Here is a 21,884-nt window from a genome sequence, read left to right as displayed (position 1 = left end):
ACGACAAGTATGGACTCGACGACATCTTGTATAACTGCTACCTGACTCTCTAATTTTGATACTCAGTGCTCCAACTGATGAAGGCCTGTGAGTCAAAAGCCTTTTTCAGTGCCTTGTCTACCTGGGACTCCGCTTACAGAGAACTGTGCACTTGAATTCCAAGGTCACTCTTTTCCACTGCACTCCTTAAGGCCCTGCCATTCACCATGAAACTCCTGCCTTGATTTGGCTTTCTAAAATGCAAGAACTTACACTTATCTGAATTAAACTCCATTTGCCATTTCTCGGCCCACTTCCCCACCTGATCAAGGTACTGCTGTAATTTCTGAGATTTCTGATAACCTTCCTCGCTGTCCATGATGCCACCTGTTTTAGTGTCACCTTGAAACTTACAAATCATGCCTGTACATTCTCATCTGAATCATAGATATGTGTAATATATGAATATACGGTCCCAGCACCGATCCGTGAGGCATTCGACTCATCATAGGCCTCCAGTCCGACAAGCATCCTTTCACGATTACCCTCTTCTTCCAATCATCAATCCAATTTTGGACCTAATTTGCCAGCTCCCCCTCAATTCCATATGATCTAACCTTCCAGAGCAGCGTACCATGTGGAACCTTATTGAAGGCCTTACTGAAATCCGTATAGACTATACATACAACCATGCCCTTGTAAAAGTTACTGGTCACTTTATCAAAGCAGTCTTACAAATTTGTGAGCCATAATCCCCCATTCACAAGGCCCTGTCTTTCCAAATGCATGTATATCTTCTCTCTTGGAATCTTCTCAAGTAACTTACCTGCTACAGATTTTAGGTTTACTGGTCTATAATTCCCCGTTTTTTATTTGTAGCCCTTCGTGAATAACGGCACAGCATTCAATACCCTCCAGACCTCCAAGACCTCACCCATTGGCTACCAATGATGCAAAAGTACCAAACAGGGCCCCTGCTATTTCTTTCCTGTCCTCCTGCAGTGTTCTTGAATATATATGGTCAGGACCAGGAGATTTATAGAAGTACTACAGAGTCTGAAAAATATGTCTATTTATTTCAGGTAAAGCACCCAAGAGTGAGAAAGTGAGTTAACAATGATTAGCATAATAAATTAAAGATTACATGAATCACAGGAAGTGACTTCAGAAGAATTCCGCACATTATGGAATCCTGAGAATTCTCAGAAATTTACGATCCAGAAAAGGGGGGCCATGAAAAGGGTAAGGAAATCAAAAAGCGACCATGCATGCAAACAAACAGGAACACATACTAAATAAATCTATGATCTATATTTCAAAGGAAAAAAAAAAGCATTGTCAGATGTGTAAATCTGCAATCAGGAGAGACGAGCTTATTATGGATAACAGGGAAATGGCCAAGCAAATAACAAGTTACTTTACATTTGTCTTCATGGAGGAAGATCCAGAAAATCACCCAGAAATTCGACATCATCATATAGGACTTGTGGATCGAAAGACATAAAGTCAATTGATATTAGTAACAAGGCTTTACTTGAACATACAGCTGGATTGAGCATAGCTAACCTTGACAAACCAGATGTACTTCATACCAAAATCTTCAGAAATAAACCACTAATAGAAGTATTAGTTGCACGGTCGATGACTGCATTCTGTTACCCAGTGCATTCTGCATAGTCTGGATCCAAGCACTACAGATGAACGGTAGTGATCCAAGCATCTACAAAGGGAAGAAGAGATAGTGTGGAGAACTGCAGACCAATTAACTTGACATTTGTGGGGAAACTGTTGGAATCTATTATATAGGATGTGATATTCGTTATTTAGACATTAACAGCAACATTGGAGAGAATCAGTCTGTATTTCTGAAAGGGACATCATACTTGACAAGCTTTGGAATTGTTTGAAGTTGATTCTTACAGCATAGATAATGGGGAACCAGTACAATTGGCATATTTTAGATTATCAAAAGGCTTTCTATAAGAACTCACACAATGAGTTCGTAAATGCAATGAATGTGAAGTGTATTTGGAGGAATATATGCAAGTGGTAAGTTAAAGTTTGAATTGCCTTGCTTTAAAAGAGTCAGAATATAGATGTAAAGACATGTTGGAGCAGTTTAACAGCGTGTTGGTGAGTACTGTACCTGGAATATTGAGTACAGTTTTGGTCACCAAATGTGAGAAAGAATATACTGACCACAGAGGATGTTCAATGGACATTCTCCAGATTAATCCTTCAATTGGTGAGATTGCGTGATGAGGAAACTCGGCCTGTGTTCTCTAGAGTTTCAAAGAATGAGAGATGGATCACTGTAAAATTTATAAAAGTCACAAAACATGTGACAAATTGGAAATTAACAGGATGTTTCTCCGGCTGCCTAATACACAATCAAGGGAAATAATGGCAGGATAAAGGACGACCATTTAAGGCTGCAATAAGGAGGAAATTCTGCACGCATAGGGGACTAACTAACACAGGGGCATGGAAACCTGCTGGCAGGGCAAGATTAGGGAGAATTCACAGATAATATACAAGTGTGTCCAGCGGAACAGAATGGCCAGGGAACAGGTAGGACTCATTAGTGACTTGCTAAATTGCATCCAAATGAAGTTTAGTGGTAGGAGACACATGGTGGTCGTTGACTGCTTGTGTGACTGGAGGCCAGTGTCCAATGGTATACCACAGGGATCGGTGCTGTGTCGCTTATTATTTGTAATTCGGAGGTGCTGGTTTTGGACTGGGTAGACAATGCTAAAAATCGCATAAAATCAGATTATAGTCCAACAGGTTTATTTGGCGGCACTACCTTTCGAAGTGCTGCTTCTTCATCAAAGCGCACAATCACCTGATGAAGAAGTAGCGCTTCGAAAGTTAGTGCCTCCGAACAAACCTGTTGGACCCGAACCTGATGTTGTGTGATTTTCAACTTTAATATTTGTGGTACTCATAAATGATGTCGCTGTGAATATGGGCGGGGGTGGGGAGTGTGATAACTCTTTGATACGCAGATTGGCCGGTTGGTTGGCAGTGAGGAGAAAGGCTTTAAGTTACGGGAAGATACAGATGGAATGGTCAGCTAGGAAGATCAATGGCAGATGGAATGTAACCCTGATAAATATGAGGTGATGCATTTTGGAAGAAGGAACCAGACGGGGGAGGACTCAATGAATGGCAGCACATTAGAAAGGTCAGAGGGTGTTTCTCCACATATCCCTGAATGTGATGGACAGGTTACTACACAATTTGGGAAAGCATAGGGGACTGTAAACATAACCTTGATTCATTGAGGCATAGATTAGAAGAGCTATGCGGAACTTTGGTGATTCCAAGATGGAATACTCTGTGTAGTTCAGGGAACCACATTACAGGAAGCATGTGACTGCACTGGAGGGGGTGCAAAGGAGATTCACCAGGTTGTTCTCTGGGATGGAGCATATCATCTATGGAGAGAGGCTGGATAAGCTTGGGTTGTTTCGTTTGGAGGCGAGTAGGCTGAGGTGGATGGACAGCAGCTTTAACTTTTAGTCAAAGGGCTACACTTTTAAAGTGAAGGGTTTGGGGTTTAGTGAGGATTTGAGTATTGCTTTTCACCCAGAGTGTGTTGGGATCTGAAATGCTTTTCTTGAGAGGTGAGTTGTCATGGTAACCTCAAAACCATGAGACAATACACGGCAGTGCATTTGAAATGCCTTAAGATTCACGACTACGGATATTGTGTCATTAAGTGGGTCTAATGTAGACCGTGCTGTATTTCTGATAGTACAGAGTCTTTGCTTCTGTGATTGTATGACTGTGGAAGGTCAATCACTGAGTACCTTAAAATAGGAATTGATAGGTTTCTGAAGAATATCTTAACAAAGTCTATAAGACAGAACTTGTAATATTTTTTGAAAACATTTTTAATGGCAAAATTAAGGGAAATAAATGTGCAGCTTTCCTACAGTTTGATACCAGATAATTGAGGACTACAAAATAGCAGAACTATGGAGCAAATACTTCAGTTATGCCTTCACAGAAGAAAGCAAAACAAAAAAGAAAACTTCCTAGTAATACGAAGGAACTTTATTCTGGTGAGAAAAAGGGAATAGAATTAAATTATCAACTAAACAGTTTGGAGAAAGTATCGGACTGAAATTAATGGGCATAGACAAAGTCAACAGAGATTCATGAAATAGGAATCATATTTGAGAAAGTGGCTTTTAGCAAAATTATGTAGAAGCTATCATTGCAATACGAATGGAATCTCGGAAAGATTTTTGATAAAGCCCCAAGTCTATTGTGCAAATTTGAATCCTGTGGGACTGGGGCTAATACATGGACATGGTTCTCGAAGGACAGAGTTGGCAGGAAACAGTGAGTAGGGAATAAAAAGTTTTTTTTTTAAATGGAAGGCTAGGAGTATACAGCAAGGATCGTGGCTTGGGCGCCAACTATTGCCAATACGCATCATATATTTGGTTGAGTGTCTCAAATGCAATATTCCCAAGTTTGCTGACAGCACTAAACAATGTCAGCTTGTGAGTGGGTGAGGAGGATGCAAAAAAGCTCCAAGGTGATTGAGATAAGTGAAATGACTGGGCAAATACATGCTAGATGGAGATCAATGGGAGAGATGAGATGCTGTGTACTTTGATGGGAACAATAGAATGGCAGCGTATCATTTGAAAAGGGAGTGGTTGAAAAATGTTGCTCTATAAAGGAACTTAAGCTGCATTTTTGTTTATTTCTGTGCAGCCCCCGAGTCCATGTAAGGCAATGAGTTCTGAATCCAGGAGTCAATACTTGGAATGGCATTGGCACGCTGACCAGTGTATATAGACCCAGCTAGTGGGGAGCTGTAACATTGAAAGGAATCTGGTTCTCCCTGTGCACCAGTCACTGAAAGCAATATTTCAGGAGCAGCAAGTAGGGAGGAATATAAATGCTGTATTCACCTTCATTTCAGGGGGAGTTGAGTACAAGAGTAAGAGTATCTTACTGCAGCTTTACAGGGCCTTGGTGAGACACCATCTCGAACATTTTGCAGCATTGTGTGCAGTTTTTGTCTCTGTTCCTAATAGAGGACAAATCTGACATTGAGAGAGAGCAGTAAAGGATGACAAGAATGATCTCTGGGATGACAGACTTGTTATGGGATCTGAGTTTGGGGGGACTGGACTTGTGTTCCATGCGGTTTAGGAAAATGAGTGGAAATCTCAGTAAAATATATAACACTCTGACTGGGCGAGACTGATTGGAAGCAGGGGTGGTAATTCCCCTGGCTCGGATGTCTAAAGGAAGGGGCCACAATATCAGGTACAGACAGGCCGCTTTGCATTGACGTGAGAATAAATGTCTGCACTCTGAGACTGGTGAACCAGGGGTACTCTCTCCCAGATCAGGCTGAGAAATCATGATGCTGAATATAAATAAGGATTTCTGGAAATTAAAGGGATAGGGATAGAGCAGGAGTATGGTGTGAAGATAGAAGATCAGATATCAGTCCAGGTTGTTCTCCAATAACACGGTAGCTGTGTTTCTGTGCAACACTGCGTTGCCGAAAATCGTGCAATATTAATAATGGGGTCTATGGAAAAAAGAGGGTAAGGGGCAAACCCCAAAAAAATCAGTAAAAACCAAAAATTAAATTTGGTCTAACAACCACACTCGTTCAGTCTAAATAAATCTTTAAATCACATGTTGTGATGGAACAGTGCCGTAAATGTAACACTTTCACACTACAGTCACTCACTGGAGCACTGTACCTTTCACCAGAAAGCACGTGGGAGCTGAATAACCACATGATGCGGATGGGGAATTCCAGGTCTCCTCAAGATTCTCTCCACAGTTTGAAATAAAGTTCTTTCTAAATGTAGTCTACAATTTCCAGTTTCAGCCTTAGTTTCAAGGTTTCCTGAGCGCATTGCGTTCCTGTTTTAGCTGACCACATTGTTTGTACATTTTGCAGAGAGAGGATACTGAGGCAGGGTTTTGCTGTCCAGCTGGTTCCCGGCAAGGAATGGAGAAACAGTGAACGGGAATTCACTTTAAAGGAAAAAGATTCACGAATCACATTGCAGCCAAATTGTATTTAATCAACACGTGTTATCGGAGACCTGCCTGTATATTGAATGGAGGAGCAAAACTGATGGGCTGAAGGCACTACAGCAGTTCCCATTTTATATTTCACAATGTTTAAACATATTAAGGGATATGATTATTGTTTGGGGAAAACTGCACTGTGGAGATGTTCGGCCATTAACTACACAGGGAAAGCTCAATGTGTTGTTTGACCTACTCCCGTCACAATGTTTCTTTGCAGTGTGTGGGAAAGCTCTGAAAATATTGTCACAAGCTCTCGACTGTTAGGAAAGAGGTCTCTGCAGAGTCAACAGGATTGTGTTTCCCATTCCCTTTTTTACTAACGAGGCTGGGGCCTGGTGTTCGGTACGGGTTTATCATTTAAGATTTCAGTGCAGTTTGATATAATTGAGTGTCTTGCTTGGCCCATTCAGAGATCATTGAAGAGTTTATCACATGTCTGTGTGTCTGGAGTCACTTTTAGGCCAGACCAGGAAAGCACGGGAGATTCACTTCCTGAAATACATTGGGGAAACAAATCGAAGTTTACAACTGATATTGAACACAAGATCACTATTACCGACACCAGATTTTAGATCTTATTAATTTCTTATTAATTGTTTTTAATTTGCACCCGCTGCCAGAGCATTAGCCTGGTCTGGGTGAGTAATCCAGTGGCATTTCCACAACGCCACCATCTCCACATGTGGACCTATCGGAAACCACACTGAGCAGATTATTTCTGTGCTGCTTGACAGCTCTGTCAAATTTGAACTCCCACCAATTTAACTGTCGTGATGGGACTGAAGGACTAGTAAAGAGTCAGCTTGCAGTAATCCTCCTCTTAGCGGATGGGATATAGTTGAGTAATTTTCCACATGGACAGGGAGATGTCGGAGTTGGAGCTGGAATGAAACAGCTTCCCCAGGGGCACGGCTTGTTGTGCAGCACAAGTGATGTCAGGGCCCACTGCATTAGTAATATCTACAGTGTCCAGCTGTTTTTTTTTCATGTCACGTGCAGTGAATTGAATTGGTTGAAGACTGCCATCTGTGATTCTGTGGGCATCATGGTGAGGGTGAGATGGATAATCGACTCAACACTTCTGGCTAAGGATGGTGCAGATACTGCATCTTTTACACTGTCGTACAGGGCTGTTCCATTATTTAGGGTGAGGATATTTGTGGAGTCCTCTCTTCCAGTAAGTAGTTTAATGGTCCATTGACTTTTATGCATGGAATTGACAGGACGACAGAGCTCAGATCTGATTTGTTAGTCTTGGGATCATCTCTTTCTGTATCAGATGTTAGTCCTGCTGTTTGTAATGTAACCAGTCAAGTGCGGTAGCTTTAATGGATTGTAATCAGGTTTCGGTGCACGTGATTCCGACCCGACCATGTTCACCCACACTTGTCACTGACCCATGGATCGGCTTGATGGTAATGGTAGATGGATGGACTATCCTGGGGGAAAAGTTACAGATTGTCATTGAAATCTACAGCATCAGATGTTAACCCAGTTTTAGCTGCAATATCTACAATTCAATTCTACTGGCTGGCCCCAGTTCACACCGAGACCCATTCACCCATCAGCCCTGTACTCAGTGACCTACTCTGGTTTCTGATGCGGAAATACTTCCACTTTCATGTTCTCATTCTGCTGGAAGTCTTTACTTGGTGTCACGCCTCCAATTTGTTACATAAACTATATCCATTTAATGTACTAATCTGAATCTTTTCCTTGCAGTAATGCCATCTTCTGTATTTGAAGTGAATATGTTTCCTTCTGTTTTTCTCCCTGACCATGAATCAGAGCTCTGCAGTGTCAGTGATGCCAGCCTTATGCAGTTTCAGAGTCAAGGAACTTGTCACCATGCGTTACTGTTCAGTTCCCAGTGTATGGCACTCCATGTTGGACAGGATGTTTGGTCATCTTTGACAATATGTCGTTGGAAATTGTTCAACAAATAGAAATTGCTGAAGAAATTGCTAAATGTGTTGCAGAATTTTCTGGAGTGAATGCAGAGTTAAATTTTCAGGTCCAGTGAACCTTCTACAAAGGTTTTTGCATTTTTATTTCCAGTATCCATACTTATTTGTTTAATTGAAGATTTGTTCTGTGCCTACTCATTTCTGGAGAAACTCAGCAGGTCTATCAACATCTGCAGAGACAGAGAAACCGAGTTAGCGGTTCCAGTCCAGTGTGACAATTCATCGAAACTGAATACAATTGCAAAATGCTCTTTTAATCCCTTGCCAGAAGTGGAGGATGGGTGGCAGGGAAAAGAGGGTGTGGCAAAAGAAAAACGGGCTTTTAGCAGTGGTGAAAGGAAAGATTCTGAATAACGGTCGAATTTAAGGTGTGAATGGAGGAAAGGGGTTCTCTCTATTGAATGCAAGATAAAGAAGACACAACCATACAAAGTCATACGGAGGCCAGGAGGGAGAATGTTGACCATGTGGTATAAGACCATAAAGACCATAAGACATAGGAGTGGAAGTAAGGCCATTCGCCCCATCGAGTGCACTCCGCCAATTAATCATGGCTGATGGGCATTTCAAATCCACTTACCCGCATTCTCCCCGTAGCCCTTTATCCCTTGTGACATCAAGCATTTATCAATCCCTGCCTTGAAGATATTTAGCCTCCCGGCCTCCACTGCATTCTGTGGCAATGAATTCCACAGGCCCACCACTCTCTGGCTGAAGAAATGTTTCTGCATTTCTGTTCTGAATTGACCCCCTCTAATTCTAAGTTTGTGCCCACGGGTCCTAGTCTCCTCACCTAATGGAAACAATTTCCTAGCGTTCACCCTTTCCAAGCCATGTATTACCTTGTAAGTTTATATTAGATCTCCCCTTAACCTTCTAAACTCTAATGAATACAATCCCAGGATCCTCAGCCGTTCCTCATATGTTAGACCTACCATTCCAGGGATAATCCGTATGAATCTCCGCTGGACACGCTCCAGTGCCAGGATGTCCCTCCTGAGGTGGGGGTCCAAAACTGGACACAGTACTCAAAATGGGGCCTAACCAGAGCTTTATAAAGTCTCAGTAGAACAAGATTTATGATATACATCTGGCCACAGATACATTTTCACTGTCGTAATCATCACCCCCTTTAGATAAAGGAATTCAGGTGCTTGCCTTCTTATTGACACTAGTAAGCGTTTCATGCTGCCTTAGTTTTGTAACATGGAGAAAAACAAATCACATTATGACGTTTGGGCTGAGTGTTGGTTACCTGTCATTTTTAAAATTGTTTCAATTTTGCAGTGCTTATCTTTAAACGCTTGTTCTTGAAGTTAGTATCAGATGGAGTGTAGGATGTTGAGGAGTGACATGATAGAAACTTATAAAATCATGAGAGGTATGGATAGGGTGAATAGCCAAGGTCTTTTCCAAAGGGTAGGGGAATCCAAACATAGAGGGAATAGGTTTAAGGTGAAAGAGGGTAGATTTAAAAGGGATGAAGGGTCAGCGTTCTTACACAGAGGGTGGCGTGGGTATGGAATGGGCTTCCAGAGGAAGAGTGGGAGATGCAAGGACAGCTACAACATTTAAATCTCATTTGTACAAACATATGAATAGGAAACATTTAGAGGCCTTTGGGCCAAAGGAAATCAAATGGGACGAGCTTAATTTGGAAATCTTGCCCAGCATGGACATTTAGAAAAGCTTCACCCAGAGTCGGGGTGGTTTGGTAAAAGGAAGTGATATTTTGCCCTGTAAAATCATGCAAAGTATTTCTGGAGATGCCTGAAAATGTAACAAACGGACTTGATAAAGGGGATCAGGTGGATACCAGGCTTTCCAGAGATTTTCCACAAGGTATTACACATTAAAAGTTCTTGCACAGAACAGAAGCTCCAGGATGTCAGATACTGTATTAACATGGGATGATGATTGTTTAACACAGAAATCGGAGAATCAGGACTAATGGATCTTTATGGTCAAGGTTTATCTGCTGGAGTACCACAAATATCAGTCAGATGGCATCAGTTATTTGCAATCTATGCTGACAGCCTGAAGGAGGGAACTGAGTGCAATATACATCCAAGTTTATGGATGACATTGAGAATCAAAAGGCAGGCTGTTATTTAATGGAGAGGACTTCCAGAAAAGGAACAGTAAAGGCATTGGAGTCTTCCTGTGTATGAAACATAAAGTCAGCATGATGATGCAGCAAGTAACTTGGATGGAACATTTGGCAGTTTCCTGGGAAGAAAGGGTTGTGTTATTGAGAATCTCTAAAATGGTGAGGTGATTATTCATTGGGGTTTAAATGAATGAGGAGTGATACTGCTCAAACAAACAAGACACAGAAGGGGTTGGAGAAGGTAGATGTTTCCATTCTTGTGCAAAGTGTCGAACTCGAGGATATAGATACCGAATATGGAAGATCCTCCATGCTGATCAACACTTGGAGGAAGCACTGAGGGTAGCACGGACGCAAGATTTACTCTGGGTAGAGGATTTCAATGTCCACCTTCAAGAGTATCTCAGCTATAGCAATACTGATCGAGCTGGCCCGGTCCTAAAGGATATAACTGCTAGACCGGTACTGCGGCAGATAGTGAAGGAACCAACAAGAGGAAAATACATATTGACCACAGACTTACTAATCTGCCAGTTGCAGAAGTATCTGTTCATGACAGTATCGGTAAGAGTGGCCACTACATAGTCATTGTGGAGACAAAGTCATACCTTCACATTGAGAATATCCTCCACCAATTTGAGTGGTAGTATCACGGTGCTAAATAGGACAGACTTCGAACAGATCAAGCAGCTCAAGTCTGGGTGTCCATAAGGTGCTGTGGTTCATCAATAGGAGCAGACTTGTACACCCACACAAGCTCATGGCCTGGCATATCCCCCTCACAAGAATTACCATCAATCCAGAGGATCATCATTGGTTCAATGGAGTGTGCAGGAGGGAGGAGTAACACCAGGCAAAACTGCAAATGAGGTGTCAGCCTGTTGAAGCCACCAAACAGGACTACCTGTGCGCCAAACAGCAGAAGCAGTAAGTGATAGACAGAACGAAGTGATCCCACAAGCAAAGGATCACAGCTATGTTCTGCAGTCCTCCCACATCTAGTCGAGAAACGTTGGGGGCAATTAAACAATTCACTGGTGGAAGAAATTCCACAAATAACCCCTTCCTCCATGATGGAGGAGCCCAGAACTTCAATGAAAAAGATAAGGCTGATGCATTCGCAACAATCTTCAGTCAGAAGTGCTGAGTGGATGATCCATTTCAGCCCCCTCCAGTGGTCCTCAGCAATTCAGTTACCAGTCATCAACCAATTTGGTTCAGTCCACACGATATCCAGAAACGATTGGAGATACTGGATACTCCAAAGAGTCCATGCTCTGACAACATTCTAGCAATAGTACTGAAAACTTGTGCTCCATAACTTATCACTCCCCAAGTCAAATTGTTTCAATACAGTTACAACAATGGCTATCCCCGATTATGTGGAAAATTACCCTAAGTATCTCCTGTTTATGAAAAGCAAATGTATTTCCAAGTCAGGATGGTGAATGGCTTGGAGGGGAATCTAAAGATGATGGTATTCCCACTCTGTCAGTCTACTCTCGATCATCAGTAAAGTGGTGGAAAGTCTCAGTGCTTTTAAGCAGCACGTGCTCAGCAATACCCTGGTCAATGACGCCCAGTTAGGGCTCCACCAGGGCCACTCAGCTTCTGACCTCATTACTGTGGTTCAAACATGAACAAAAGAGCTGAATTCCAGAGGTGAGGTGAGAGCCCCTTTAAAACGAGGCTGCCTTCGACCAAGTGTGGCATTAAGGGGCATTAGCAAAACTACAATCAATGGGTATCAGGGGCAAACTCCCTGCTGGTTAGAATCATACCTGACACGTAGGAAGATGGTCATGGTTGATGAAGGTCAGTCACCTCAGTTCCAAGTCTGGAGGAGTTCCTCGAGAATTGGCTGAAAACTTCTTCAGGGCTGCTTCATCAATGACCTTCTCTCCATTTTAAGGTCAGCAATGGGGATGTTCACCAATGATTGTACAATGCTCTACAACAGTTGTGGCTCCTCAGATACTGAAACAGTCCATGTTCAAATGCGACAAGATCTGGACAGTATCCAGGCTAACAAGTGGCAAGTAATATTCAGGCCACACATGCCAGACCGTGACCATCACCAATAAAATACAATCTAACCTGCCCCTTGGCATTCAATGGTGTTACTATCACTGAATCTCCCAGTATCAAAGGCCTGGTGGGTAATCATTGCTCAGAAACTCACTGGTCTCGCCACATAAACACAGTAACTACAAGAGCAGGTCAGAAGCTAGGAATACTGCGGCGAGTAACTCACATCCTGACTTCCAAACGTCTGTCCATCATCTACAATGCATAAGTCAGAAGTGTGGTCGAAGACTCCCAATTTGCCTGGATGAGTGCATCCCCAACAACACTCAAGAGGCTTGATACCATCCAGGACAAAGCAGCTAGTCTGACTGTCCCTTCATCCACAGTGCTCCATCATCAACGCTCAGCAGCAGCAGCAGTGTTTTCCAATTTACATGCTGCAATGAAATGATTCAACGAAGATCCTCAGAGACCATCTTCCCAACTCACTACCACGTCTATCTAGAAGGACAAGGGCTGCAGATGTATGGGAATACCATCATCTTTAGGTTCCCCTCCAAGCCATTCACAATCCTGACTTGGAAATATATCACCGCTCCTTCACAGTCACTGGGTCAGAATCCTGGGATTACCTCCCTAATGGCATTGGAGGTCAACCACAGCAGGTGGAACTGCAGCGGTTCAACAAGGCAGCTCACCACCACTTTCTCAAGGGCAACTAGGGACAGGCAATAAATGCTGGCCCAGCCAGTGACACCCAGATTAATGAAATAAATAAATAGAAATTAACAGAGGAAGGTTGCTGACGTGACGCAGGGATCGGTGTTTGAGGACCAGCTGTTCACAATGCCCTTTAAACATTTGGTCGCTGTAATCAGATACACTATATCCCAGCCTGCTGACAGCACTAACGGATGTGGGATTGTGAGTGGGTGAGGAGGATCTAAAAAAAAACACCAATATTGCAGGACAAAAAACAGTTAAGAAGATAAATGGTGTGCTGACCTTCATTTCAGGAGGATTTGAGTCCAGGAGAAAGGGTGTCTTACTGCAGCTGTGCATGGCCTTGGTGAGACATCATCTCAAACATTGTGCAGTATTATGTGCAGTTTTGATCTCCGTACCTAATAAAGGACAACCCTGACATTGATGGAGAGCAGTGAAGGATGACCAGACTGATCTCTGGGATGACAGGCTTGTTGTGGGAGCAGAGATTGGGGAGACTAGGCCTGTATTCCAAGAGGTTTAGGAAAATGAATGGGGATGTCAGTGAAATATACAAAAATCTGACAGGGTGAGACAGATTGGAAGCAGGGATGATACTTTCCCTGGTTGGGACGTCTAAAACCAGGGGCCACAGTATTAGGTACAGGCAGGTCACTCTGCATTGAGATGAGAATAAATGTCTGCACTCACAGACCAGTGAACCTGGGAATTCGCTCGCACCTGGAAACCGAGACACTGATTATAAGTAAGGATTTCGAAACAGTAAAGGGATGGTGGGAGAGCAGGAGTACGGTGTGGAAATGAAGGGCCAAGCATTATTACGTTGAATTGGTTAGCAAACTCGATGGACCAAACGTACTACTGCACCACCTATTTTATAGCTTCCCAAGGTTACTCACATTAACGGATATGTATATCGTGTGGGGTAAAGTGCATTGAGGAGAGTTTTTCCACGAACTAGAATGGGAAGGCTCACTGTGTTGTATAACCTACTCCTTTCCCACTGTTTTTGTGCAGTCTGTGGGAAAGCTCTGTCAATGTTGTCAAAAGCTATCTGATGTTAGGAAGGAGGTTTCTGCAGGGTCGACAGGATTGTGTTCCCATTCACTTTTCCGACACTGATGCTGAGGCCAGGTGTTCTGTCCGGTTTCATCCTTTCAGACCTCGGAGTAGTTTGATACAAATGAGTGTCTTGCTTGGCCGTTTCAGAGACAATTGAAATGTTTATCACATGTCAGGGTCTTCGGAGTCAGTTTTAGTCCAGCCCAGGAAATCATGGGAGATTCACTTCCTAAAAGTACATTGGAGAAAGAAATTCTGTTTACAATCCATATTGGCTTCAAGGTCACTGTTACTGATCCCAGATTTTAGATCTCGATATTTTATTAATTGTCTTTAACTTCCACCCGCTGGCAGATCATTAGCCTGGTCTGGATTAGAATTCCAGTGACATTACCACAACAGCACCATCTCCACATGGGGACCTATCGGAAACCACACTGAGCAGGTTATTTCTGTGCTGCTTGACAGCTCTGTCAAAAAGAGCTCCCACCAATTTGACTGTCGTGGTGGGACTGAGGGGGTGGTAATTGGTCAGATTGTAATTATTCCCGTCTTTGGGGATGTAACTTAGCTTAGTAATTTTCGACATTGCCAGGGAGATATCAGAGTTGGAGCTGGAATGAAACAGGGACACGGTTTGTTGTGCAGCACAAGTCTTCAGTCCTATTGCAGGAATGGGGTCAGGGTCCATTGCCTTTGTCGTATCTACTGTGTTCAGCTGTTCCCCATGGCACATGCAGAGAATCAAATTGGTTGAAGACTGGCATCTGTGATTTTGTGGGCATCATGATATGGGTGAGGTGCATCATCGACTCAACATTTCTGGCAGAAGATGGTGCCAGATAAAAGATAAAACATCCTTCTCTTTTACACTGATGTGCAGGTCTGTTCCATTATTTAGTATGGTGATGTGTGTGGAGCCCACTCCTCCAGTCATTTGTTTAATCGTCCATCATCATTTATGACTAACTGTGGCAGAACTGCAGGGCTTCGTTCAGATCTGTTGGCCAAGTCTGGTAGCTTTAATGAGTTAGCATCAGGTTAAAGTTCATGTGATTCTGACTCTGACATGTTCACCCACACTCGTCACTGAGCCTTATTTTCCATTACCATGGTGTTGATGGTAATGGCACACTGAGGTATTACCCTAGCAAAAAGTTACAGGTTGTGGTTGTTTGCTGTTCTGCTTCTCCTGCTGCTGTGGTCTACAGCACTATATGAATACGCAGTTTCGAGCTGCAATACCTGCAATGCAATTCTGCTGTCTGTTCCCCAATACTCACTGAGACCCATTCACCCATCAGCCCTGCACTCAGTGGCCTAACCTGGTTTCTGATGTGGAAATACTTCCATTTTCAAACTTTAATTCTGCTGAGGGTCTGTCTCCCCGGGTCTTGCTTCCAATCTGACCCATTCCGCAAAAGCATTTAACTGATCTTAATTCACCTGAATCTTTTTCCTTGAGAAATACCATCTTCTGTGTTTAAAGTGAATGTGTTTCCTCTGTTCCTTTCCCTGACTATTATTAAGAGCTCTGTGGTGTCAGTAATGCCAGCCTTATGTAGTTTCAGAGCCAATGAATTCTCTGGATTCCCAATCATCTTCACCACATTGCATGTTTTCTCTTTTGGTTTGATGCCTTATCACTCATGGCTGCCTTGTTCTCCCATGAGCATGTTTCATCTTCTTAGGGTTGCATTTCTGGTATTATCTTCCGAATTATCCCCAGAACCTCATCCCATTGCTGCTCCATGGTCTTTCCTGCTCAGCTCCCCTTCCAATTAACTCTGGCCATCTCCTCCCGCATGTCTTGGTAGTTACATTGCTTAATTATAACCACATTACATCTTGAAGAGAGTATTAGATATAAACTGAAAGAAGGAGTTTTGAGAGATAGGACACGAAGAATAATTGGTGGATTTCTTAACTTGATACAAAGGGAGAACGAGAGAGAGGATATAGATATGGAGATGTGGAAAATGAGAAAACTACATTATCGAAAGAAGTAGATGAACATTCCCCAATGTTTTGGCAATGCCTGTGTGCTGTGGTCCTTTGTACAGTGCGCGTGCAACAAAGTAATACGTTCAAATGCTGAGCCTGATGCCAGAATATTTATCTCCAATAATATGACAGACACTAACTTTGGAAAGAACCCAACAGGCCAATATATTGAAGTCCCGGTAAAAAGGGGATTAACTGAAATAAATTGGGACACTAGAATCAAGAATGTGGAGCACACATCCTGGTAAGAATGAGAGATTAGAGTTAGGAATGCCAGAAAAGGAGGGAACGTTGAGAGGATCAAATCATGTTTAATGTTTTATCAATTTTATACATCATACGTTTCTTGTTACGTTAACTGTGTCTCTGTTATTCATTTACAATGTGTTGTGCACATATGAAAAATGCTACTTATCTGCACACGCACATTAATTAAACAGTGTATATAAAATCAATTTTCCACCATTGAAACTGTCCTGTTGTTGTGTTACGTGGATACATGAACACCGACTGGACACCAAAAGACATGACGCACTATCACTATGTTCCATACATACAGACAAAGAAAGGCACTACATTGACTGGGACAAAGCACACACACATACTAAGACACGCAAGTACCTTCTTGTAGGAATGGCGTTCTAACCAGAAGTCCATCAATAAAAGCATCAATTTAGATCCTGTCTACATTGTATTGTTAAAATCACCGGAAATGACATCACCCATCTTAAGAAACCAAGACCTATAAATATAGAGGCAGGACATACCACCAGAGCTTCAGCGGAGTCTCTCACTGATGATGTCACCTAGTCATGGTGACGAAACCTCTGAAAACAAACCTTCCATCTCAGTGAGCTAACTTGCACACATATAAATTGTTATTTTTTGTTTATTAGTGGAATTTAGGAGTTCTCTGTCGCTCACGTTTGACCAGACTATGATGTGAGGTGAGTTCTTCTGGGTGTGTGGTTTTAATTAACAGAGGGGTTCGACATTGATGTCCTAACAGTTTGGGGCCTTGCCGTATGGGATTTGGACAAACCTGAACAGATTTAGGGTACAAAAGGTCCCAGCAAATTCCAATTCATTGCAATTAGTGATTTTGATCTTCAAATAAAACCAGTGGGAAAATTCGTTTAATTTTGTTACTTGTGGTTGGTTAAATGAAAAGTGAGGGAAATGGCTTTTCACATTACTAAAGAGGTTCCCAAATTTTCCAAGGAAGTTAGAAGGACAGAAGGAGGACATTTTTTAGAATTAGCAAATAGGTTGGAATTGGGTTTAACCAGGGAGAAAAGGGAAGCTAAAATTTTAATGGAGTTGGTCAAGCACTTTAATGTATCTGCAGTAGAGTTAGTAAAACCTTAAATTGCAAATGTGGCAACTGGAGATAGAAGATAAATAAAGGAAAGGAAACAGAGAGAAAAGAAAGAGAAAGAGAGGAAAAAGAAAGAACGAGAGGATTTGAAATTCAGAAGTTGGGAATTAGACAAGGAAGTTAAATTAACAGGATGGAGATAAAGGGAAAACGTAGGGATGTATAATACTATGCTAATAACTTGCCATATTTCGGTGAGAAAAATGTCAAATCCTTTTTTATTTCATTTGAAAACATGGCAAGGCAGATGACGTATCCAATGAACTTGTGGGTAATACTAGTTCAGACTAAGCTGGTGGGCACAGCTGGTGATGTATGTGCAGCGCTGTCATATCTGGTGTCAAGAGATTATCAAGGTGTCAAATTGGCTATTTTGATTGGTTATGAATTGGTACTAGAAGCATAAAGAGAGAAGTTCAGAAAAATAGAGACGGAACCAGGTCAGACTTATATTGAGTTTGAAAGAATTAGCCACAGTCATTTTGACAGTTGGGTGCTGGCCTTAAAAATGGATAAGACCTGTGAGGCTTGAGGGAGATAAATTTGCTGGAGAAGTTAAAAGACTCACTTCCAGAGATAGTAAGAATTCATGTGAATGTACCGAAAGTTCAAAAAGTGAGAAGTGTAGCAGAAATGGCAGGTAAACATGCACTGGTGCATGAGATGATATTTAGCTTCTGGCAGGATTTTCACGTTGTGAGGGATAGAAATTGGGAGAAGGGACGATCACACATTACAAAGCAAACAGTAGCGCACAATACTTTCCCACAGGTGAAGAAAGAAGCCCAAGGGGGTTGAAAGGTGGTGAAAGGCCTCAGGTGTTCTCACTATAAGGGAGTGGAACACATACAATGACTGTGCCGATGGTTTAAGAAGGGCACAGGGGAAAGGTGGTTTCACTGCAGTAAGCTGGGACACACTGTGATGGGCGTTGAATGTAGGCACTTTGGGGAAAGATGCGGTAGAAGAGGCTAAGCCCAGTGGCATTCGTGAAACTGGTAAAGGAGACTCCAAGTAGAGCCGAGGAGCTGCAGGAGAGTGCACAGCCAAGGCAAGGGCTGGGTATGGAGTCGGTACCTGATCTCTGAAAGAATTCGCCTCTGTGGATAAAGTTTACTCAGAAAGAACAGGGGGAGAAGGACAAAATGTTATAATTTTGTGAGATACGGGATCTGCTCAGTCTCTAATAGATGAGAAGTGAGGCTCCGGAAAAGCACAACAGATCAGGCAGCATCCAGACAGCAGGACAATCGAATATTCAGGCAGAAACCAATTGTCAGGAACGTGGTGGGGGCACAAGGGGGCTGAAAGATAAATACGAGGGTAGTAGTTGGGCTGGTGAAAGGGTCACTGGGAAGGCAATAAGAAGATATACGTGGGAGTGATAGTGATATGTCGGAAAGGAGCGTGGAGTCAATAGACGGGAAGGAAGATGGCCAGTTAGGGCAGTTCAAGAGGGCAGTGCTAGATTGAATGGTTGGATCTGGGAGATGTTGGTGGAGGGGAGATTTGAAATTTGGTGAAGTCAACGCTGATGCTGTACAGTTTGAGGGTTCCAGCTGTCCTACCACCAATAGGTGTCCTATCACCCTCCTCTCCGACCTATCACTATTACAGCTCACCTGCATCGACCTATCGCCTTCCACGCTCCCTTCCACCCAGCTCCATCCCCACACTCCCATTTATTTCTCAACCTCCTTCCCCCTCCCTTGCCCCCCACTTTCCGAATGAAGGATTTATGCCTGAAAAGTCAACGCCCCTGCCCCTCGGATGCTGCCTGGTTGGCTATGCTTTCCTCGCCCCACACTTTTTAACTCTCATCTCCAGCATCTGCAGCCCTCACTTTCTCTCACCCTCTAATAGTAAGAGATGAAAGTCTTTTCACTCTTTCTGGCATGTTAATCAAGAGCGTGTTAATTTGTAGAATGTTGACAGAAATTAAGCATTCCCTTGTGTAACATCAGGATGCGGTGCCAAATCAAGGTTGGGTAAGTAACAGTGACAGTAAATAACAGAGTGTCATTTCCAGGAATACAGTTTGGTCTTGGGAACGATTTCGCAGGAGGCGAGGTGGGATAGGCACCCCATGTGTTGGAGAAGTCAACAGAAGACTATGGAATTGAGATGTTAAAAGAAAAATACCGAGGAATATTTCCAGAGTGTGTAGTAACAAGATCCCACTATCATTAGATTAGATTACTTACAGTGTGGAAACAGGCCCTTCGGCCCAAAAGTCCACACCGCCCCGCCGAAGCGCAACCCACCCATACTCCTACATTTACACCTTGCCTAACACTACGGGGAATTTATCGTGGACAATTTACCTGACCTGCACATCTTTGGACTGTGGGAGGAAACCGGAGCCCTCGGAGGAAACCCACTTAGACACGGGGAGAACGTGCAAATTCCACACAGTCAGTCAGTCAGTCAGCCGCCTAAAGCAAGAACTGAACCAGGGTCTCTAGCGCTGTGAAACAGCAGTGCTAACCACTGTGCCACTGTGCCACCGTGCCGCCCCAACTTTCACCGTCATAAGTTACAGCAGGAAGGAAAAACGAAAGAAAAAGACAAATGAGTTGATGCTTCGTGAACTGACTCACTGTTTGATGTAACGGTGCAGAAAACACCTGAACAGGCAGAGGATCAGGCAGAGGTGTTTCGTCCTCAAAGGCTAATGGACTTACAACACATATAGACACACACATACACATGCACACACACAGAAAAGGAATCAAGAATATATTGTCGAATGTTACTAACTTAAGGATAGAATCCTAAAATTAAAATGGAGAACCCAATAGGTCAGTGCAGAAGGGAAATGGGCTGAAGTGCACCACATTGTGTTACCTGTAGCATACAGTGTTATGGCTAGCACATAAACAAGCGGTCGCCTAGGTGTACAGAAGACTCAAGCGAAGGTACAGAAGCATTTCTAGTGGCCTGGAAGGCACAAGGACGTGGTTTTTTTTTGTACATGATATAAAAGCAAATGGTATGTAAGTAACAGGCAGTAATAAAACCAGCACCTTTCTTGCCAATTACTGCATTCGAAGAACATTTCACGTGGGTTATGTTTAATTGTGTAGCTCCCCTTCCTAAAATAGAAATGGAAAACTATATTTGCTGACAATAGTGAACATGTCTACCAGATTTCCAGAGGCAATTCCATTACGGAATGTTAAGATAAAAAAGGAGGTGGAGGGGTGAGTAGCTTTCTTTACTCGCTGTGGGCTAGGCAGTAAGATTCAGTCAGACCAAGGATCTCATTTTACTGCTCAGCTTTTTAAGGAAGTCATGGATAGGTTCAGCATGCAGCAGTTTAAATCAAGTGCGTCGCATCCTGAATCCCAGGTAGCCTTGGAAAGTTAGCATCAGACACTGTGGACCATGTTAATAGCGTACTGTTATGATTACCCGAATGATTGGAATAAAGGTGTCCAATTATATTGTTTTCCATTAGAGATACCCCAAATAAATTTACTCAGTTTACTTCCTCTGAGTTAATATTCATTTGTGAAGTGAGAGGTCCTTTGAAATTAATTAAATATAAATTGACAGGACCGAAGTCAGAAATCTCACACTTGGATTCTGTGTGAACGGTGAAGTAGAAAGTAGATGGAGTAGGTGAGTTTGCTAAATAGTATCTGAAGAGCACAGCATAGAGTGAAGCAGGTGGCAGGTAAAAACTCTGAAACTTTGAAGGTTTCCCATGGGGATGACGTATTAGTATTGCCACCAGTGGTAAGAAATCTCTTCAAAGCCAAGTTTAGTGGCCCCTTTCAAATAAAAAAAATGTGGAGTCAGTTAAGCTATTGAGTAAAGATGCTGGAGATGACAAAAAACTTTATCGAGTATTTTATATGGATGAATAATGCAGCAGCCACATTTAAGACTCAGGAACAGAGCTGTGGCCAGATGAACAAATTGTGCAGTTTATCTGTATGATGTAGTGACCTTTAGCAAGTGATTGAAAGCTCACATGTTACAGTTAGCAGACCATGTTGAACGATTACAAGAAGCAAACCTGGTAATGACCTTAAAGAAAACAGAATTCGCGAAGCCAGAGGGGACGTTCTTGGGACATTACATTGGACATGGAAGTTTGACCCCATGGAACACAAAGACGAAGGGCTTTGAGGAATTTCCACGACCATCCTCGAAGAAAGAGGTGCTTCGATTTTTGGAATTGAGTGGATTCTATCAGAAGTTTGTCCCAAACTTCAGCAGTGTATTGGCACCACTGATGGACTTAGTAAAGAAGAACACAGAATTGTGATGGACAGAACAATGCCAGGAGGCATTTGAGAATTTTAAAGCAGGATTAATCACCACACCAGTTTTAGCTACACCAAATATTCTGAAATCCTTTGAAAACTGTGTTTGATGCTCGGGATATAGGGGTCAGAGATGTATTGATACAGAAAGAGGATGATGGAATTGAATGGCTATTTGTCTACTTGTCGAAAAAACTCAATATCCACCAGAAAAAAAATACAATATCTCCATTATTGAACAAGAATGATTAAGTTTCACACTGGCCTGA

Source organism: Chiloscyllium punctatum, chromosome 13 (genome assembly GCF_047496795.1).
Source record: "Chiloscyllium punctatum isolate Juve2018m chromosome 13, sChiPun1.3, whole genome shotgun sequence".
Classification (NCBI taxonomy): Eukaryota; Metazoa; Chordata; class Chondrichthyes; order Orectolobiformes; family Hemiscylliidae; genus Chiloscyllium; species Chiloscyllium punctatum.
This window is presented reverse-complemented; position numbering follows the sequence as displayed.